Here is a 20,074-nt window from a genome sequence, read left to right on the forward strand (position 1 = left end):
GGGGCGGAGCCAAGATGGCCGCAGGAAGGCAGCGTCTTACCGGAGCTCTCTCACAAGGTCTGTCAGATTCCTATAAAAAAATGAATTTGAGCAGATTTGAGAGAGTCAGAAACTGCGAGGAGTCTGTGCGGGGCAAATTTCCGAGCCAGGAGAGTCTGAAAGGCGGGAGGCACAAACCCGTAGGCTCGGAGAGTGCTCGGTGCGGAGCTGCTCCAGACCAAGGTGAAAGAGGCTGGCCGGGAAATCCACGTGGGAGACGGGCTGGGAGAAAGCTGGGCGCCCGAAACCGGCAGAGATCCCCAGGCCTCCCAACACAGGATGGCAGTCTGTGGAAGCGACGAGAGGCAGCGCAACGCCATCAGCTGTGAAATACCGTCTCCAGACGTTTGCAGCCCAAACGTATTAAATGCGGTTTCTTGAACTTCCAGGATGCTTAATGGCCAGGTAAATAACTCTAATCCCTCCCCTCCCCACCCAGAGAATCCCTCAGGAAAAAAAAAATCGTTGGAATTGAAAAGAAAGTAGTGGGGCTTCAGTGATCAAATAGCAGAATTTCATTAGTCCCATAGGGGCAGAGTCAGCAGGGGTCAACGCCAGGAGCCCAGAAGTAACCTTGCTCCCCCAGGGGAAGTGCCAGACATCAGCTCAAACAACAAACAGCTGAGACCATCGCTGAAAAGCAAGTGCTGAAGAGCACCCACAGGGAGTGAGACACCAGGGAGCCAGACCCCTCCCCCACACCTCAGGAAACTGAAGGTTATAATTCTAGATGTACGACCCCCAGAATAAGAAAGCTGGGACAGAGAGCCCAAAGATAGAAATTCGTTGTAACGCCAGGAAAAGGGAAAACAACAAACATGAAGAAGAATACAAAAAAAACGAGGACAATAGATTCTTTTTATGGAGACAGGCAGGATCAAAATATCGATATGGAGGAGAATGGCATTGACAGGGTAGATACATCAGATACCTCAAAAGCTAATATGAACTGGTCTCCAGCCCAAAAAGCACTGCTGGAAGAGCTAAAGGAGGATTTTAAAAACTAAATTAGGGAGCTAAAAGAAAATATGGAAAAAATGGAAAAAAATCCACTGATGAAATCAAGTCTCTAAAGAATAAGATTGGCAAAATGGCTATGGAGATTCAGAATCTAGAGAGAGAAAAGGACACCCTGAGAGGCAAAATCAACCAATTGGAAAAGGAGACTCAAAAGTAAAATGTAAACACTAACTCATTAAAAATTATACTTGAGCAAGTGGAAGCTAATGAATCTATGAGGCATCAAGAAGTAATAAAACAAAACGTAAAGAATGAAAAAATAGAAAAAAATGTGAAATATCTGATTGGCAAAACAACTGACCTGGAAAATAGATCCAGGAGAGACAATTTGAGAGTTATTGGTCTACCGGAAATCCACGATGAAAAAAGGAGCCTTGACAGTATCTTCGAAGAAATTATCAAAGACAACTGCCCAGAGGTTCTAGAACCAGAGGGCAAAATAGTCATTGAAAGAATTCACCGATCACCCCCTGAAAGAGATCCCAAACTGAAAACACCAAGAAACATTATAGCCAAATTTCAGAGCTATAAACTCAAGGAGAAAATACGGCAAGCAGCCAAAAAGAAGCAATTCAAATATCGTGGAACTACAGTCAGGATCACAGAGGATCTCTCAGCTTCCACATTAAAAGACAGGAGAAATTGGAATATGATATTCCGAAGGGCAAAAGAGCTGGGACTGCAACCAAGGATCAACTACCCAGCAAAACTAAACATAATTTTCCAGGCAAGGCTATGGACATTCAATGAAATAAGGGAATTCCAGACCTTCCTGATGAAAAGGCCAGAACTCAAGGGAAAATTTGATCTCCAAATACAAAACTCAAGAGAGACATAAAAAGGTAACCTGGGGGAAAAACCCCAGAAACCTTATTAACCAATAAGGGCAGGTTGTTTACATCTTTATGTGGGATTATATCATCTTATGTATGTTATATATATATATATATATATATATATATATATATATATATATATATATATGTCATTCTTGTGAATGGTACAGCTATTATGACAATTGAAAGGGATATACATAGGTTGTGAATGCCTGTATAAATTAACTGATGTAAAGATATAAAATATATGTAAGAGATATAAAGGGAGGGCTATAAGGGAAGAGGTAAGGAGGTAGTAGAAAAGGGTAAATTACACCAAATGAAGTGGCACAAAAACATATTATAGTAGAGGGAAAGAAGGGAGGGAGAAGAGCAGTATTTGAGCTTTACTGTCATCTGATCTAGTTCAAGAAGGGAATAACATACTCTGATAAGTTTAGAAATCTAACTTGTCCTACGGAAAGTGGGAGGGTAAGGGGGGAAAAAGGGAGGGGGGTGGTCAGAAGGGAGAGGAGAAGTAGCAAGTGGGTAACGGTAAGATAAGAGAGGGGAATAAAGAGGGAGGGTTAACTGAGGAAAGTGGCGGTCAAAAGCAAAACTTTGTTGAGGAGGAGAAGGGGAAAGGGAGAAATAAAAGCATAAACAGGGGGAATTAGGATGGAGAAAAAGACACAGATAGAAATCATAACCCTGAACGTGCAGGGGATGAACATTCTCACAAAACAGAAGCAGATAGCAGAATGGATTAAAAATCACAATCCTACAACATGCTGTTTACAAGAAACGCATTTGAAACAGGGGGATACACATAGGGTAAAGGTAAAAGGCTGGAGTAAAATATATTGTGCCTCAGCTAAAGTAAAAAAAGCAGGTGTAGCAATCCTAATCTCAGACAAAGCAAATGTAAAGATAGATTTAATTAAAAGAGATAAGGAAGGACATTATATCCTGCTAAAAGGCACCATAAACAATGAAGCAATATCATTGCTTAACATATATGCTCCAAGTGGTAAGGCATACAAATTCTTAGAGGAGAGGTTAAGGGAGTTACAGGAAGAAATAGATAGCAAAACTATAATATTGGGAGACCTCAACCTCCCCCTTTCTGAACCTGATAAATCTAACCTCAAAATAAATAAGAAAAAAGTTAAGGAGGTAAACAGAATTTTAGAAAAGGCACATATAATAGACCTCTGGAGAAAACTGAATGGGGATAAAAAGGAATATACTTTCTTCTCAAAAGTACATGGCACATACTCAAAAATTGACCATGTACTAGGGCATAAAAACCTCACAATCCAGTGCAGAAAAGCAGAAGTAGTCAATGCATCCTTTTCAGATCATGATGCAATAAGAAATATTTTTAATAAAGTACAATGGAAAAATAAGCTAAAAACTAATTGGAAACTAAATAATTTAATTCTAAAGAATGAGTGGGCCAAAGAACAAATCAGAGAAACAATTAATAATTTCATTCAAGAGAATGACAATAATGATACAACATATCAAAACTTATGGGATGCAGCAAAAGCAGTTCTTAGGGGAAGTTTTATATCCCTAAATGCCTACATGAATAAAATAGGAAAGAGGAGATCAATGATCTGGGCATACAGCTGAAAAAGCTAGAAAAAGAGCAAATTGAAAACCTCCAATTAATACCAAATTAGAAATAATGAAAATCAAAGGAGAGATTAATAAAATTGAAGCCAAGAAAATTATTGAATTAATAAATAAAACAAAGAGCTGGTTTTATGAAAAATTGATAAGCCTTTGGCCAACTTGATTAAAAAAAGGAAAAAAGAAAATCAAATTACCAGTATCGAAAATGAAAAGGGTGAGGTCACCTCTAATGAAGAGGAAATCAAAACAATAATTAGGAATTATTTTGCCCGACTGTATGCCCATAAATTTGACAACCTTAGAGATATGGATGAATATCTACAAAAACATAAACTGCCCAGGCTAACAGAGAAGGAAGTGAAATTTCTCAATAAACCCATATCAGAAAAAGAAATTGAGCATGCCATCAATGAACTCCCTAGGAAAAAACCTCCAGGGCCAGATGGTTTTACATGTGAATTCTATCAAACATTTAAAGAACAACTAATTCCAATACTTTGTAGACTATTTGGGAAAATAGGTGAAGAAGGAGTGCTACCAAATTCTTTTTATGACACAAATATGGTACTAATACCCAAACCAGGTAGAGTCAAAACAGAGAAAGAAAATTATAGACCAATTTCTCTAATGAATATTGATGCAAACATTTTAAATAAAATATTAGCAAAAAGATTGCAGCAACTCATTATGAGAATAATACACTATGACCAGGTAGGATTTATTCCAGGAATGCAAGGCTGGTTCAATATTAGGAAAACTATTAGCATAATTGATCATATCAACAACAAAACTAGCAGAAACCATATGATCATCTCAATAGACACAGAAAAAGTCTTTGACAAAGTACAACACCCATTCCTATTAAAAACACTAGAAAGCACAGGAATAAGTGGAACCTTCCTCAAAATTATAAATAGCATCTACCTAAAATCATCGACAAGCATTATTTGTAATGAGGATAAACTAGATGCATTCCCAATAAGATCAGGGGTGAAACAAGGATGTCCATTATCACCCCTATTATTCAATTTGGTACTAGAAACATTAGCTATAGCAATAACAGAAGAAAAAGAAATTGAAGGAATTAGAATAGGAAAAGAAGAAACTAAATTATCATTTTTTGCAGATGATATGATGGTTTATCTAGAGAATCCTAGAGAATCAAGTAAAAAACTACTTGAAATAATAAACAACTTTAGCAAAGTTGCAGGATATAAAATAAACCCACATAAATCCTCAGCATTCCTATACATTACTGACAAAGCCCAACAGCAAGAGATAGAAAGAGAAATTCCATTCAAAGTTACTGAAGGCACTATAAAATATTTGGGAGTCTATTTGCTGAGACAAACCCAGGGCCTATATGAACATAACTATGAAACACTTTTCACGTGAATAAAATCAGATCTAAATAAATGGAAAAATATCAGTTGCTCATGGTTAGGCCGAGCTAATATAATAAAAATGACAATTTTACCTAAATTAATCTATCTATTCAGTGCCATACCAATCGAATTACCAAAAAATTATTTACTGAGCTGGACAAAATAATAACAAAGTTCATTTGGAAAAACAAGAGGTCTAGAGTATCTAGGGCATTAATGAAAAGACATACTAGAGAAGGTGGCTTAGCCACACCAGATATTAAACTGTAGTACACAGCAGCAGTCATCAAAACTGCCTGGTACTGGTTAAGAAACAGGGGTGTGGATCAGTGGAATAGGATAGGTACACAAATAGGAGAAATCAACAAGTTTAGCAATCTACTCTTTGATAAACCCAAAGAGGCCAGCTTCTGGGCTAATAATTCACTATTTCACAAAATCTGTTTGGAAAATTGGAAAATGGTAGGGCAAAAATTGGGCATAGACCAATATCTTACACCATATACCAAAATAAAGTCAAAATGGGTTCATGATTTAGGAGTAAAAGCTGATACTATAAGTAATTTGGGAAGCAAGGAATAGTTTACTTATCAGAGTTATGGAAAAGTAAAGAATTCATGACCCAACAAGAGATAGAGAGCATTACAAAATGCAAAATGGATAATTTTGATTATGTCAAATTGAAATGTTTTTGTACAAAAAAAGCCAATGCAACAAGAATTAGGAGGGAAGCAGAAAATTGGGAGAAAATCTTTGCAACTAGTATCTCTGATAAAGGCCTCATTTCTAAAATATATAGGGAACTGAGCCAAATATATAGGAATAAAAGCCATTCCCCAATTGAGAAATGGTCAAAGGATATGAACAGGCAGTTTTCAGAGGAAGAAATTAAAGCTATCTATAGGCATATGATAAAATGCTCTGGATCACTACTGATTAGAGAAATGCAAATCAAAACAACTCTCAGATACCACATCTCTCCTGTCAGATTGGCTAAAATAACAAAACAGGAAAATGATAAATGGTGGAAAGGATGTGGGGAAATTGGAACATTGTTGCATTGCTGGTGGAGTTGTGAGCTGATCCAGCCATTTTGGAGAGCAGTTTGGAACTATGCCCAAAGGCTATAGAAATGTTCATACCCTTTGACCCAGCAATACCACTTCTAGGGTTGTATCCCAAAGAAGTCACACAAGCGTGAAAAGGACCCATATGTACAAGAATATTTATAGCAGCTCTTTTTGTGGCAGCCAAGAATTGGAAATCAAAGGGATGCCCATCAATTGGGGAATGGCTGAACAAGCTGTGGTATATGAAGGTGATGGAATACTATTGTGCTATAAGAAATGGGGATGATGCAGACTTCGTAACAACCTGGAAAAACCTACACGACATAATGCTGAGTGAGCGGAACAGAGCCAGGAGAACGTTGTGCACAGCCACAGATGTATGGATTCCGTGAGGAGCAACCCTGACATACTGTGCTCTTCTCAGCAACCTAAGGGGCAAGGACAACTCCAGGGGACTAACGATGGAGAATGCTATCTTCATCCAGAGAAAGAACTGTGAAGTTTGAATACAGATCGAGACACACTACATGCTCGCCTTTTGTGCTTCTCTTTTGTTTTTGTTTTTGGGGTTTTTTTTTGGTTCTGTTACTTCTTTCTCATGATTCATTCCATTGGTCAAAATTCTTCTCCACAACTTGACTAGTGCATAAATTAATTCAATGCGAATTTATACATGGTAGTTATATGAGATTCCATGCCGTCTTGGGGAGGGAGGGGGGAGAGACGGGAGAAAATCTGGAACTGAAAACTATGTAGAATCATGTGTGGTAAACTAAAAATAAATAAATAAATTAAAAAAAAATACCCATAAGATATGGAGATATATGTCTAATAATTTAGGTAAATAATAATGATAATTAGCATTTATATAGAGATTTAAGGCCTACAAAGGACTTAAGAAGTATCATCTTATATTATCTGCACAATAACACTGGGAGGCAGGTGTTATTATTATCCCTAATTTGTAGATGATGAAAGTGAGGTAGATAAAGGTTAAGTGATTTGTGCAAGGTCATACAACTGGTAAATATCTGAAGCAGGATTCAAACTTGGGTCTTCCTGACTCCTGGTCCAGTGCTCTGTCTACTGTACTACCTAGCTTTCAATTTATATCTCTGATTCTGGCATTTAGAAGGCATTTGGTTTAATTGAACTGACATTTTGCATCTATCTTTGCTTTTATTTTTTAATTTATGTACACAGTTAAGAGTCCTATTTAGGAATAGAAACTTCAATTTACTTTCATTCAACAGGAATTTACTTAATGCCTACTATGTGCCAGGTATTGTTGGGCCCTAGTAATGGAAAGAAAAAAAAATAAAATTTTATTGCCCATGAGGATCTTTCATTCTCCTGGAAAGAAACGACATAGGCTCATATGACAAAGAGATGGAAGGGACCTTAGAAAACACCTAATCCAGGGGGCGGAACCAAGATGGCACTTGGAAAGCAGGGACTAGTGTGACCTCCCTGCCAAGTCCCTCCAAAAACCTATAAAAAATGGCTCTAAACCAATTCTAGAACTGCAGAAACCACAAAGTGGCAGAGGTAAGCAGGGCTCTAGCCCAGGACTGCCTGGATAGTCTCTGGGTAACGTCTATCCTGCAAGGAGCTGGGAGGGGAGCAGAGCAGAGCTGAGCAGAACAGAGCCCAGCGTGGGCAGCACAGACCAACCAGACCAGGTGCCGGGTGGACCATGACCTAACGCCCGGAATCAGTGAGCTGCAGCAGTTACCGGAATTCTCAACCCACAAACACCAAAGAGAACAGAGTAGGTTAGTGGGAAAAGCTGTTGGGGATGGGGATACAGTTTGCAGTTCAGCCACCACTCCAGGGGCAGCGGAGGTGGGCCAGCTACAGAACTACAGCTGCAGTTGTTTCCGGCCCCAGGCCCACCTGGTGGGAGGAATTAAGTGGCGGATCAGAGCAGGAGTGAAGAGCCTGCTGAAGATCTAAGTCCAGTCCGGGTTAGGAGTTCTTGGGGAAGGAGCAGTGCTGGTGTGGCAGCGCATCCTCCCAAGCTTGGAACATAGAACTCTTTAGTCTACAAGCAGTCATACCCTGCTGAAAAACTCAAGGGTCAAGTAACTTGGCTGGGAACATGGCCAGGCAGCAAAAACGCACTCAGATTCAGTCTCAGACTCTGTAATCTTTCTTTGGTGACAAAGAAGACCAAAACATACAGCCAGAAGAAGTCAACAAAGTCATAGAGCCTACAACAAAAACCTCCAAGAAAAGCACGAACTGGTCTCAGGCCATGGAAGAGATCAAAAAGGATTTGGAAAAGCAAGTTAGAGAAGTAGAGGAAAAATTGGAAAGAGAAATGAGACGGATGAGAGAAAACCATGAAAAACAAGTCACTGCCTTGCTAAAGGAGACCCAAAAAAATACTGAAAAATGTACTGAAGAAAACAACACCTTAAAAAATAGACCAACTGAAATGGCAAAAGAGCTCCAAAAAGCCAATGAGGAGAAGAATGCCATGAAAGGCAGAATTAGCCAAAAGGAAAAGGAGGTCCAAAAGACCACTGAAGAAAATACTACCTTAAAAATTAGATTGGAGCAAGTGGAAGCTAGTGACTTGATGATAAATCAAGATGTTATAAAACAGAACCAAAGGAATGAAAAAAAATGGAAGACAATGTAATATATCTCATTGGAAAAACCACTGACCTGGAAAATAGATCCAGGAGAGAGATAATTTAAAAATTATTGGACTACCTGAAAGCCATGATCCAAAAAAGAGCCTAGATACCATCTCTCAGGAAATTATCAAGGAGAACTGCCCTGATATTCTAGAGCCACAGAGCAAAATAGAAATTGAAAGAATCCACCAATCGCCTCCTCAAATAGATCCCAAAAAGAATCTAGGAATATTGTTGCCAAATTCCAGAGTTTTCAGGTCAAGGAGAAAATACTGCAAGCAGCCAGAAAGAAACAATTTGAGTATTGTGGAAACATAATCAGAATAATAGAAGATCTAGCAGCTTCTACATTAAGAGATCGAAGGGCTTGGAATACAATATTCCAGAGGTCAATGGAGCTAGGATTAAAACCAAGAATCACCTACCCAGCAAAACTGAGTATCATGCTCCAAGGCAAAATACAGATTTTTAATAAAATAGAGGACTTTCAAGCTTTCTCAGTGAAAAGACCAGAGCTGAATTGAAAATTTGACTTTCAAACACAAGAATCAAGAGAAGCATGAAAAGGTAATCAAGAAAAAGAACAAGATAAAAAGAAATTACAAGGGACTTACTAAACTTGAACTGTTTTGTTTACATTCCTACATGGAAAGATGATGTGTATGATTCATGAGACCTCAGTTTTAGGGTAGCCGAAGGGAATATGCATATATATATATATATATATATATATATATATATATATATATATATATATATATATATGTATGTATGTATGTATATTTGAGTGTGTATGTATGTATATATGTATGTGTATATATGTACATATAGAAAGAGAGCAGGCACAGGGTGAGTTGAAGATGAATAAGAGATGAGAGAGGAATATATTGAGAGAGGGAGATAGGGAGAGATAGAATGGGGTAAATTATCTCGCATAAAAGTGGCAAGAAAAAGCAGTTCTGTAAGAAGAGAAGAGAAGGCAGGTGAGGGGGAATGAGTGAATCTTGCCCTCATCAGATTTGACCTGAAGAGGGAATACCATACATACTCATTTGGATATCTTACCCCACAGGAAAGAAGGAGGAGGAAGATAAAAAAGGGGAGATGATAGAAGGGAGGGCAGATGAGGATGAAGGTAATCAAAAACAAACTCTTTCGAAAAAGGGACAGGGTCAAGGGAAAAAATTCAATACAAGGGGACAGGTTAGGAAGAAGCAAAATATAATTAGTCTTTCACAACATGAGTATTGTGGAAGGGTTATACATGATGATACACATGTGGCCCATGTTGAATTGCTTGACTTCTTAGGGAGGTTGGGTGGGAAGAGAAGAGGGGAGACAATTTGGAACTCAAAGTTTTAAAAAATAGATGTTCAAAAACAAAAACAAAAAAGTTTTTGCATGCAACTAGAAAATAAGATACACAGGCAATGGGGCGTAGAAATTTATCTTGCCCTACAAGAAAGGAAGGGAAAAGGGGATGGGAGGGGAGTGGGATGACAGAAGGAAAGGCTGACTGGGGAACAGGGCAACCAGAATATACGCCATCTTGGAGTGAGTGAGGTAGAAATGGGGAGAAAATTTGTAATTCAAACTCCTGTGAAAATGAATGCTGAAAACTAAATATATTTAAAAAAAGAAGACACTTAATCCAAACCTCTTCATTTTCAGATGAGGAAAATGAGACTCAGAAAGGTAGTAGAATGCCTTGCCCATCATCACACAGATATTAAGTGGCAGATCTGGGATATGAGAATTCAGGTCCTCGGTTTCCATATCCAGGGTGCTTCTCATGGTACCTAATGCACACAGAGAAGGAAATTTTTAAAATATATACAAAGTGAATACAAAGCAATTTGATGGCATGCTAACAGCTGAAGTAGGGACAGTCAATAAATACCTATTTAAGAAGCTATCTTTGGAGCTGCACTTTGAAGGAAGCTAGCTTACAGAAGTAAGGACGATAGAAGTGATGACTTGGATAGAAGCAAGAGAAAGGAGAAGTAATGTTATATATGGAAAGTAGAAATAGTTTCCTTGAAGTATAGAGTGTACTGAAAGGGAGAAATGTGTGATGTCTAGAAAAATGGGCTAGAGTCAGACTGTTAAGGACCTTGAATGCCAGAATAGTTCATAATTTATCTTACAGCAATCACCTCTGTAGTCCCTTGAGCAAGTGAGTGACCTAGTGTTACTTGTGCTTTAGAAATATCAATTTGGTGGGGCAGAGACAAGATGGCAGAGGAAAAACAGGGACTTGCTTGAGCTCTACCCCCCCAAACCCCTCCAAATACCTGTAAAATTGCTCTAAATAATCCTACACCAGCAGAACCCACATAATGACTGAGTAGAACAAGTTTGTAGCCCAAAATCACCTGGAAGGCCAACAGGAAGGGTCTGTTGGCCCAGTCTAAGAGAAGAGAGCAGTCCAGCGAGGGCCACACTGGCTTAGACAGGGATGGAGCAGGCCTCAGGGGACTGAATCACTGCCAGCTATGGCAGTTTCCAGATTTTTCAACCCCAAAACACCAAAGACAACTTAGAAGGTCAGTAGTAAAAGTCTGTCTGACCTGGGTGAGAGAGGCCCCAGCCTTAGGGTAGCAATTGTGGAGGGCAGTGGTGGCAGTGGAAGTGGCTGCTTCCAGGGCTCTTGGATCACAGATGGTGGAGAAAATCAAGCAGCTAATGAGAGGGGGACTGCATGATTTATTTGCTGTAGCTGAGGCAGGAGTCTCTTGCTTTGACCTGCTTCGATCTGGGTAGCAGTCCTGGCTTGAGGTCCTGAGGTGAGGAGGAGCCCTACTGTGGCAGAGCTTGTGACAGACATGAAGAGGGAATCCTCCTCACAGTTCCAAGGCAGAAAAGAGTGCTTCTGGAGAGGAGTAAACACCTCTCCTTTGATCATAGCACCTTGGAAAAGTTGAAAATTTACAGGTCCCTAGAAGTATCTCTGAAAGCAGCTGCTCAAAACCCTTGAAACTTGGGACAATATACCCCCTACACTAGAAACAGAGCCCAGAGCTAAAAAGTCAAGGAAGTGGCTGGAAAAATGAGGAAACAGCAGAAAAACATCAGACTATAGAATCTTACTTTGGTGACAAGGAAGATCAAAACATAATCAAAACATACAACCATTAGAAGACAACAAAGTCAAAGCTCCTACATCCAAAGCCACAAAGAAAATTATTAATTGCTTGACAGCCATTGAAGAGCTCTAAAAGGATTTTAAAAATCCAGTAATAGAAGCAGAATAAAAATTAGGAAGAGAATGAGAGTGATGAAAGCAAATAATGAAAAACAAGTCAACAGTGTGTTAAAAGAGACCCCCCAAAATGCTGAAGAAAATAATACCTTAAAATAAATTAACCCAAATGGTAAAAGAGGTCCAAAAAAACAATGAGGAGAAGAATGCCTTAAAAAGCAGAATTGGTGAAATGGAAAAGGAGGTCCAAAACCTCATTGAAGAAAATAATTCTTTCAAAATTAGAATGGAGCAAATTGAAGGTAATGACTTTATGAGAAATCAAGAGATTTTAAAACAAAACCAAAGGAATGAAAAAATAGAAGACAACATGAAATATCTCACAGGAAAAATAATTGACCTGAAAAGTAGATCCAGGAGAGATAATTTAAAAGTTATTGGATTGCCTGAAAGCCATTATCAAAAAAAGAGCCTAGACATCATATTTCAAGAAATTATCAAGGAAAACTTCCCTGATATTCTAGAAGCGGAGGGGAAAGTAGACATTGAAAGAATCCACTGATCACCTCTTGAAAGAAATCCCAAAAGGAAAACTCCTAGGAATATTGTAGCCAAATTCCAGAATTTCCAGGGCAAGGAGAAAATATTGCAAGTAGCCAGAAAGAAAAAATTCAAGTATTGTGGAAACACAATCAAGATAACAAAAGATTTAGCAGCTTTTACATGAAGGGATCAGAGGGTTTGGAATATGATATTCCAGAGGTCAAAGAAGCTAGTATTAAAACGAATAATCAAACCTATCCAGCAAAATTGAGTATAATACTTCAGGGGAAAAATGGAATTTCAATGAAATAGAGAACTTTCAAGCATTCATGATGAAAAGACCAGAGCTGAATACAAAATGTGACTTTCAAATACATGATTCAAGAGAAGCATGAAAAGGTAAACAGGAAAGAGAAGTCATAAAGGTGATATTAAAGTTGAACTGTTCACATTCCTGAAAAAAAAATTATCAATTTGGCAGTTACGTGGTGGCTATTGGATAGGCGAGATACTTGAAAGTAAAGAGACATATTACTCGATAGCAATCATCAAGGAAAGAGGTAATGGTGGCCTGAAGGATGGTAGAAAGAGGTACTGAATGGCGAGAATAGATGTAAAAGATATTATAGGTAATCAGTGGGAGTTGATAATTATTGGATGTGGGACATAGCAAGTGAGGAGAGTCAAAGATAACTTAGAAATTAAAAATATAGATGAATGGAAGTATCGTGACACTCTTGAAAGAAATAGAAAAGTGAGGAAACAAGGAGGTTTGTGGGACTGGTGGTTAATGAGTTTTGTTTGCTGTATGTTGAATTTGATATACTAATGACATATTCATGGAGAGATGTCCAGAAGGCAAGAGGTGATGCAATATTTGGTGATCAGTAAAGAGCTCAGGATTGGAGTAATATTCTTTGAGTTGCTCATTAAATCCAGGTAAACTGATAAGCACATGAAGAAGGAATTTAAGGACAGCATATAAAAGGACCCAGGATAGAACCTTGGAGTGTATGAGTCCAAAGGCCATAGGACATGGGTGGTGAACAAGTGGAGACCAAGAATAAATGGCCCCATATACAGATGATAAACTAGGAATATAATATTGAAAAAACCTGGAAGGGTGAAAATGTATTAGAGGAAGTAGTAGTCAACAGTTTCAAAAACTGTGGAGATGCCAACAATGATGATAACTGAGAAGGAAAAATTGGTACTGAATTTATTAGTTAGAGAGTATTGGTAACCTTGGAGAAAACAGTGCAGTTCAGTCGTGTAGTTGAACGAGAAATTGCAAGGATTAAGAAGTCAGTGGGTGGCAAGGACATAGAGGCATCAAGGATAGTGGTTTTGTGTTTTGTTTTGTTTTGTTTTTTTTCTGGGAGATTATGGGTGAAAGACAGGAGAGATATAGTAAAACACATGGTAAATATCAAGAGGGGGTTATTTTAGGATGAGGATGAGGAGGTGATCTAGAAACATTTATATCAAGTATAGAAGAAAGAGAGAGAGAGACAGAGAGAAAGTGAGAGAGACAGAAAGAGATAGGAGAAAGACGGAGACAGAGATAGGAGACAGAGAGAGGGAAGGAGAGACAGAGACAGACAGAGAGAGAGAGAGACAGAGAGAGAGACAGAGACAGAGACAGAGATAGGAGACAGAGAGAGGGAAGGAGAGAGGGAGAGACAGAAACAGAGACAGAGAGATAAGGACAGAGAGGGAAAGAGACACAGAGAGAAACTGAGACAGCAAAGACAGAAAGAGATGACAGACAGACAAAGACACAGAGAGAGAGACAGAGACAGAGACAGAAACAGAGACAGAGAGACAGAGAACGATAAAGGGCAGTTTTCCAGAGAAAATGAGAAAGGCTAGGAACTAAAGCACAAGTAAAATGGTTGAACTTACAAAGAATAAGGACTAACTCTTTCTCAGAGGCTGGAGCAAAGGACAAAAGAAAGAGGGCGATAGGTACATGAGTTGTAGAAATGGGTATGGCAGATGACCTAAAGTTTCCCATTAAAACATGAGGTGAAATCCTCTGCCAAAGGTATGGGGGCAGAGGGATTGGGGGGAGAGAATCTTGTAAGTGGTTTGAGAAAAATAAATCTTGGAAGCGGTGTTCTGTGCCGTGTGATGAACAGAGAAGACTAAAAGACTCTTCACAGAGATATGAAAGTCAATTTGAGATTAGGGAAAGGATTGTATCTATGATTTCATTGTTTAAGGGATCTCCTAGGTGAGGAAAATTTCCCTACCAATGCAGTTTGGCAACATTCCTGTCATCTATAGTCTTAGAGCAATGAGAGGTTACATGACTTACCCAGGGTCACGCAAACAGTATATTTCAAAGGTGTGATTTGATCCCAAATTTTCTTGGTTCTCTATCGTGCCACATCTCTATAGGCTGATATATAAGTGATTCATTTGCATTTATTGTAAATACTATCTGCTAAAGTTGTTTATTATTTAGATTAATTTTGATTTGACTCTGGAGTTGTCTAAATACACAATCATACACTCTGCAAAATTACAACAACAACAACAACAACAATTTTGTTCCTTCTTTGCTTATAAATAAATTGAGATGAGATGATATAAACTTACAGTGAAATAAGTCAAAATGGCTATGTGATCTCTTCCACCAGCATTCCACTGCATCTCACTCCTCTTATCCCAAGGAGAGAATATGGATAGTGAAGGTAATTCAAAGCTAGGTGATTGGACATGGGATCAGAGGATTGGAAGGCAGAAAACAGCAAAAGTTAACATAGTCAATGTTTTTAAGGATGGAAACCAAGGCTGGAGAAATATTGAAAGCAAGAAGAGGTGGGTCAAATTAAAGTTGCAGGAAGGGTGGAAAATATTTCTAGGAGGGCTGATGCACAAGGAGAGATAGAGGAATAAGATGTTATCATCAGAGAGAAAAACCTCATAGTTCAGGAACATGAAATTTGATAAGATATAGTATATTTGTACCTGTGAGACTGAGGTACCGTGAAAGTGCAAACCATTACAGTTGAGGTTGATGAACTGGAAAGACAATCTTCATCTTAGAGATAAAAGAACTTCAATAAGAAAATGGAAGTTCCAAAGTATAAGGCAAGGGGTTAGGCTGAAGTGGAAGACTGAACCAAGTAACTAACTTCCTTAGAAAAGAGAGAACTTGACATGGGGAACTGGTAGATAACTGCCACCACTGTCTGGATGTGGTGATAAATCTGAGAGGAGTAAATCTAGAAGGAAATTGATGAGAAAGTTAGGCCGGATGCAATTGCAGGGAGTTGGCCTTCCCCTTTTGCTGCATCTGTGTATCAAAAGGCATGGGAAAGGAGCATTCAGTAGCCTGGCCAAAGGTGCAGATTATTCAGGGAGTAGGTAGGTTACTATGATAGCAAGGAGATAGAAGGAGAAGAGGAAAATAATAAAAGAACATTTTGTTCATCATAGAAGGGGGTTTCAGAGGGTACAGCCGCAGGGGAGGACAGAGGAGAATGGGAATAGAGGTGGAGGAGGGCTACAGTTGCAGATAGGGGACCAAGAGTTGGAAATGGGGCATTAGTAAAGGAAGTGAGTTTTCACCTTTTGGGCTCCAAAGCACAAGGACTAGAAAGGGAGAGATTTGTTAACTATTCATAATAGACTGTCACGTTTTTCTCAGCAAGCCACAGTAACTCAGGCCCAGGACTCAGCTGGTATGTTTCTTTGGCTATCAATTTAGGCAGGAATGCATGGGGGAGAGGCAGGATCTGAGGCTCTGGACAGTTGTGGTGTTTAAGAGACCGCTTGGTATAAACTGTTTATAGGCAGTAGATTTTCTACCTCCCTATTCCCCTGCCACAAAGAACATCCCCACCAGGAGTACCAGCCCTGATGTTTAACAGTATAAAGGCCTAGAAAATACAAAAATAATATACTCTTTCCAAAAACCTTTGTGCCTAAAATGATATCAGGAGACAATAGAATAAGAGAGGGTTTGGACAATAAGCAAGGGTCAAAGAGTCATTTTCCTTTATGTGAATATATAGACACTCCTCACCTCAGAATTTTAAGCAATATACCTTCAATAAAATACCTGAAATAATAATGCAAAATTCATTCTGAATACCTGCTCAGGGAAGTAAGCATTTGAATTATAAATATTTTTTACTTAGATTTACAACCCATAATCACTTGAATATTAAATGCAGCATGATCTAGTACTTAATTTCTGAACAGGTAAAACTGCTTTTACTGGCGTGGCCCCAACTTTCTAGGAAGCATATATATATATATATATATATATATATATATATATATATATATATATATATATATATATATATATATAAGGCTAAGAAAACCCAGAAACTGAGCATTAGCCCCCTCCCAGCCTCTTGCTTGATTGGTCCAATTAGAATCAAATCCCATATTTCCCTCTCTCCCATTGCTCATTCCTTATCAGGCAATTTAGAAAATACCCTCGTTGCATTGGTCTCAAGTATACTACAATCTCCCCCTCTGGATGGCAAAATAATCTCCTATTGGTGCCAACCAATCTTTGTCTAAAACACTACATAAATTTGAGTGTAATGAGTCTCTTGGCTTTTGACCAAATGGATTGTTAAAGCTGTTGGGAAGTTCCATGTCAGGAAATCACCCTTCTATGAGTTGTTCTCCTCTTCAGGTAATGGGGGATACAAATAAGATGCTCCCTCTCCTGTTATCTTGTAAGTAGTAATAAAGTTTTGTTAGCTGTTTTCCTTGCATGGCTCTGCTGCTTTTCATCCAAATTCTCCCACAACAAAACGGCTCCCAGTCTGTACACTTTAGTTCCTTGAGGGTCCAAAGAATTGCTGTGAAGCCTCCACCTCATCAAATTGACTCAGTATAAAAAGTGAGAAAACACACCTGGTATAGACAAATAAATTGTAAAAGCTAACATTTTCATAGTATTTTAAAATTGTTAAAATTGCCTCATATTCTCACCTGCTACTTACGGGAAGCTTTTCAAATAGATATTATTATTTCCCTATATCATGCTTGAAAACAACAACATTGAGAAGTAAACATGGCAGGAATTGAACTCGGTCTTTCTAAGTTTACATACTGACCTTCATCCATTATATTATGCTGCCAAAAAAGTCTCAAACATTATATAAATGTACACACACATATACATATCTGCATATATATATGGCTATATGTAAATGTCTTTTCTTTTTCAAATGATTATGTATATTTTGTTGTGATTAATAAAATATAAATTCATTTAAAGTCATTACTGAATTCTTAGTAGCTTTTAAAAAACAACCCATGCTTCTGAGTGAAGAAAGTGTACTGATTTAGGAGGCTTTCCTTGGTCATGTGAGTGGGAGATTCCATTTTACCTTTTTCATATGATTAAGGCTCATCTAGACACCGCAGATCATGGCAAGGAAGAAAGTGGAATGTTCCTCGTGGAAGAGGCCTAATGACCTAATTTGATTTGATATATACACATTAATCATACCCCTTAGATGAACAAGAGGAGAAGCTGCCAACCAGAAAACATGGAATTAGAAATTGGATATCTGCTCCCTGAGAATGTTAGAGAGATTTACAGTCTTCCAGAGTTCCCTCTGGAGGCTACTATAGCATGCAAATATTCACTTTGAGCTTGTGACTGCCTTGGGTCTGGTTTTTAAAATGAACAGCATCAGACTGGTAGTCAGAATTGTCACCTGTTTATTAAGCTACTAGTACAATTAATCTTAAGTTGTAATCCATGAACTTCTTTGACATTATAAAGATTTTCATTCTTTAAAAAATGTTAGAACTCAGTGAACTTGGAAAAGCCATAGACTTAGACAGACAATATCTGAGCTGAAATCCTACTTCTGCTATCTACTGCTACTTATTGCTTGAATCTTTTCTCTCCTTCATAGCTGACCATAAATAAATTAACTCCTTTGCAAAAGAAGGATGTTGGAGCAGATGATCTTTAAAGTTCCCTGTTTCTTTAAATCAAAATCCACAAAATCCTAACATCATATTATTATACTCCAAAGTACCAAAGCATTCTGTAATTTTTTCTCATCAATTAGAATTTATTATATACTCCCCAAAAAGTACAGACACAGTGAGATAAAAACACTCAACTTAATAACATATATTCGTATAAATGGCTGGCCTGCAATGGGGGCAGAAATAGGCATCCAAGGAGCCTAAAAGAGTTCCTTGAAAGAAATCTCTGAAACTCTCTATTGCCTATTGCCTAAGGAATGAGGCTACTGCTAATGGTCAGCTAAGTCTTTAGTTACATTCACGTTTTTGTGAGATGGACTGGTGACCTAACTTTTATTTGTAAAGTTGTACTTATGGGGAAACAACATGCTTCAAAAATATGGATTGTTGTCATACTAACACTATATAAGTTAGGCACCACCTGTATCAAAATGCCAGGTCTTTTCCCAAAATAAGCATACTGTCTTTTTTCCCCTTTACTTTCTTAGGCTAATAATTAGGACAGTTCTATTTTCCTTTGAAAATTCAGAATCCAAATCCGTATCTCATGAGGCATATACATGTGTATTATTTCACTTAACTTTTACTTTTTGCCAGCCACCCCTACATTAGGGAAGGTAGAGAAGATGAATTAACACTTTTGGAGAAATGTATTTGTCCATATATCACCAGGCAGTAAAAACATCACTGGAAAATTAAAGATTGTAATTTAGTCTAGCCTTATTACTAATGCATGAGAGATGCAGTTTAACCAATTTAAATTAATGGTGTAAGTGTTACAAAGATAAAACAGTAAAGGATTTTTTCCAAGTCAAATAAATACAATTTGTAATGGAATATCTTTTTTAGCATTAATAAAAAATAACTTTAAATATTACTTTCTACAAAATGGGGAAATATATTCTGATTACATAAAAAATTCTTTTGTTTTTCAGTCAAGATCCATATTTCCAGTTGTGTTTATTTTTCTTGCAAGTCTTCTCACAAATCTGCTTTAATACTTTTGAAATATCAACAGGGTGGATTATACCTCCAATCTTATGTATTGCAAATATTTTATAAAATTTAGGAAATGAAATAAAGTACTGTGTGCAAAGCACTTCATAAGCCTTAGAGAGCTACACAAATGTTAGCTATCATAAACATCACTATTAGTATTATTATTAAATAATATCCAAAGCTGCTATGGCAAAAAAGGCATTGCAGTGTGACCAACCTGTTGAGAAATTTCTCTGGATTTAATTAGCTTAGTCACTGGAATATCAGCATATCCATACCTCTAAATAAGACTGCTACACCTCCTTGCTACCTCTCATAGTTTATCCTTTTCTAGAATAACCTTTAAGAACCCAGAGTCACTTCCATGATGAAAAGTCAAGGTAGGAATTTAGAGGACTTTTTAAAATCATAAGATAGGTTGAAATGTGGGTATTTCACTTTCTTGTGCAGTTATAAAGGGGGCATTTTCATGGGAAAGGGAGAGAAATGAAAGTTCAGTTTCAGTTTTTACTTGGTAACTTGGAAATCTTTAAAGCCGAAAGTTAATTTGAATTTATTGGAGAAAGGGGATTTCTCAGAAAGACAAAGTTCAATATATATAATTCAATTCAGTTAGGAATAATCTGATATACATAACTGTAGTTCAGGATACATAATTCAATAAAGTTAATAATATATCAACAAGCATTTATTAAGCATTTTTATGTCTGGTTTTGTGCTAGAAATACACTGA

This window comes from Trichosurus vulpecula, chromosome 3 (genome assembly GCF_011100635.1).
Source record: "Trichosurus vulpecula isolate mTriVul1 chromosome 3, mTriVul1.pri, whole genome shotgun sequence".
Taxonomy (NCBI): Eukaryota; Metazoa; Chordata; class Mammalia; order Diprotodontia; family Phalangeridae; genus Trichosurus; species Trichosurus vulpecula.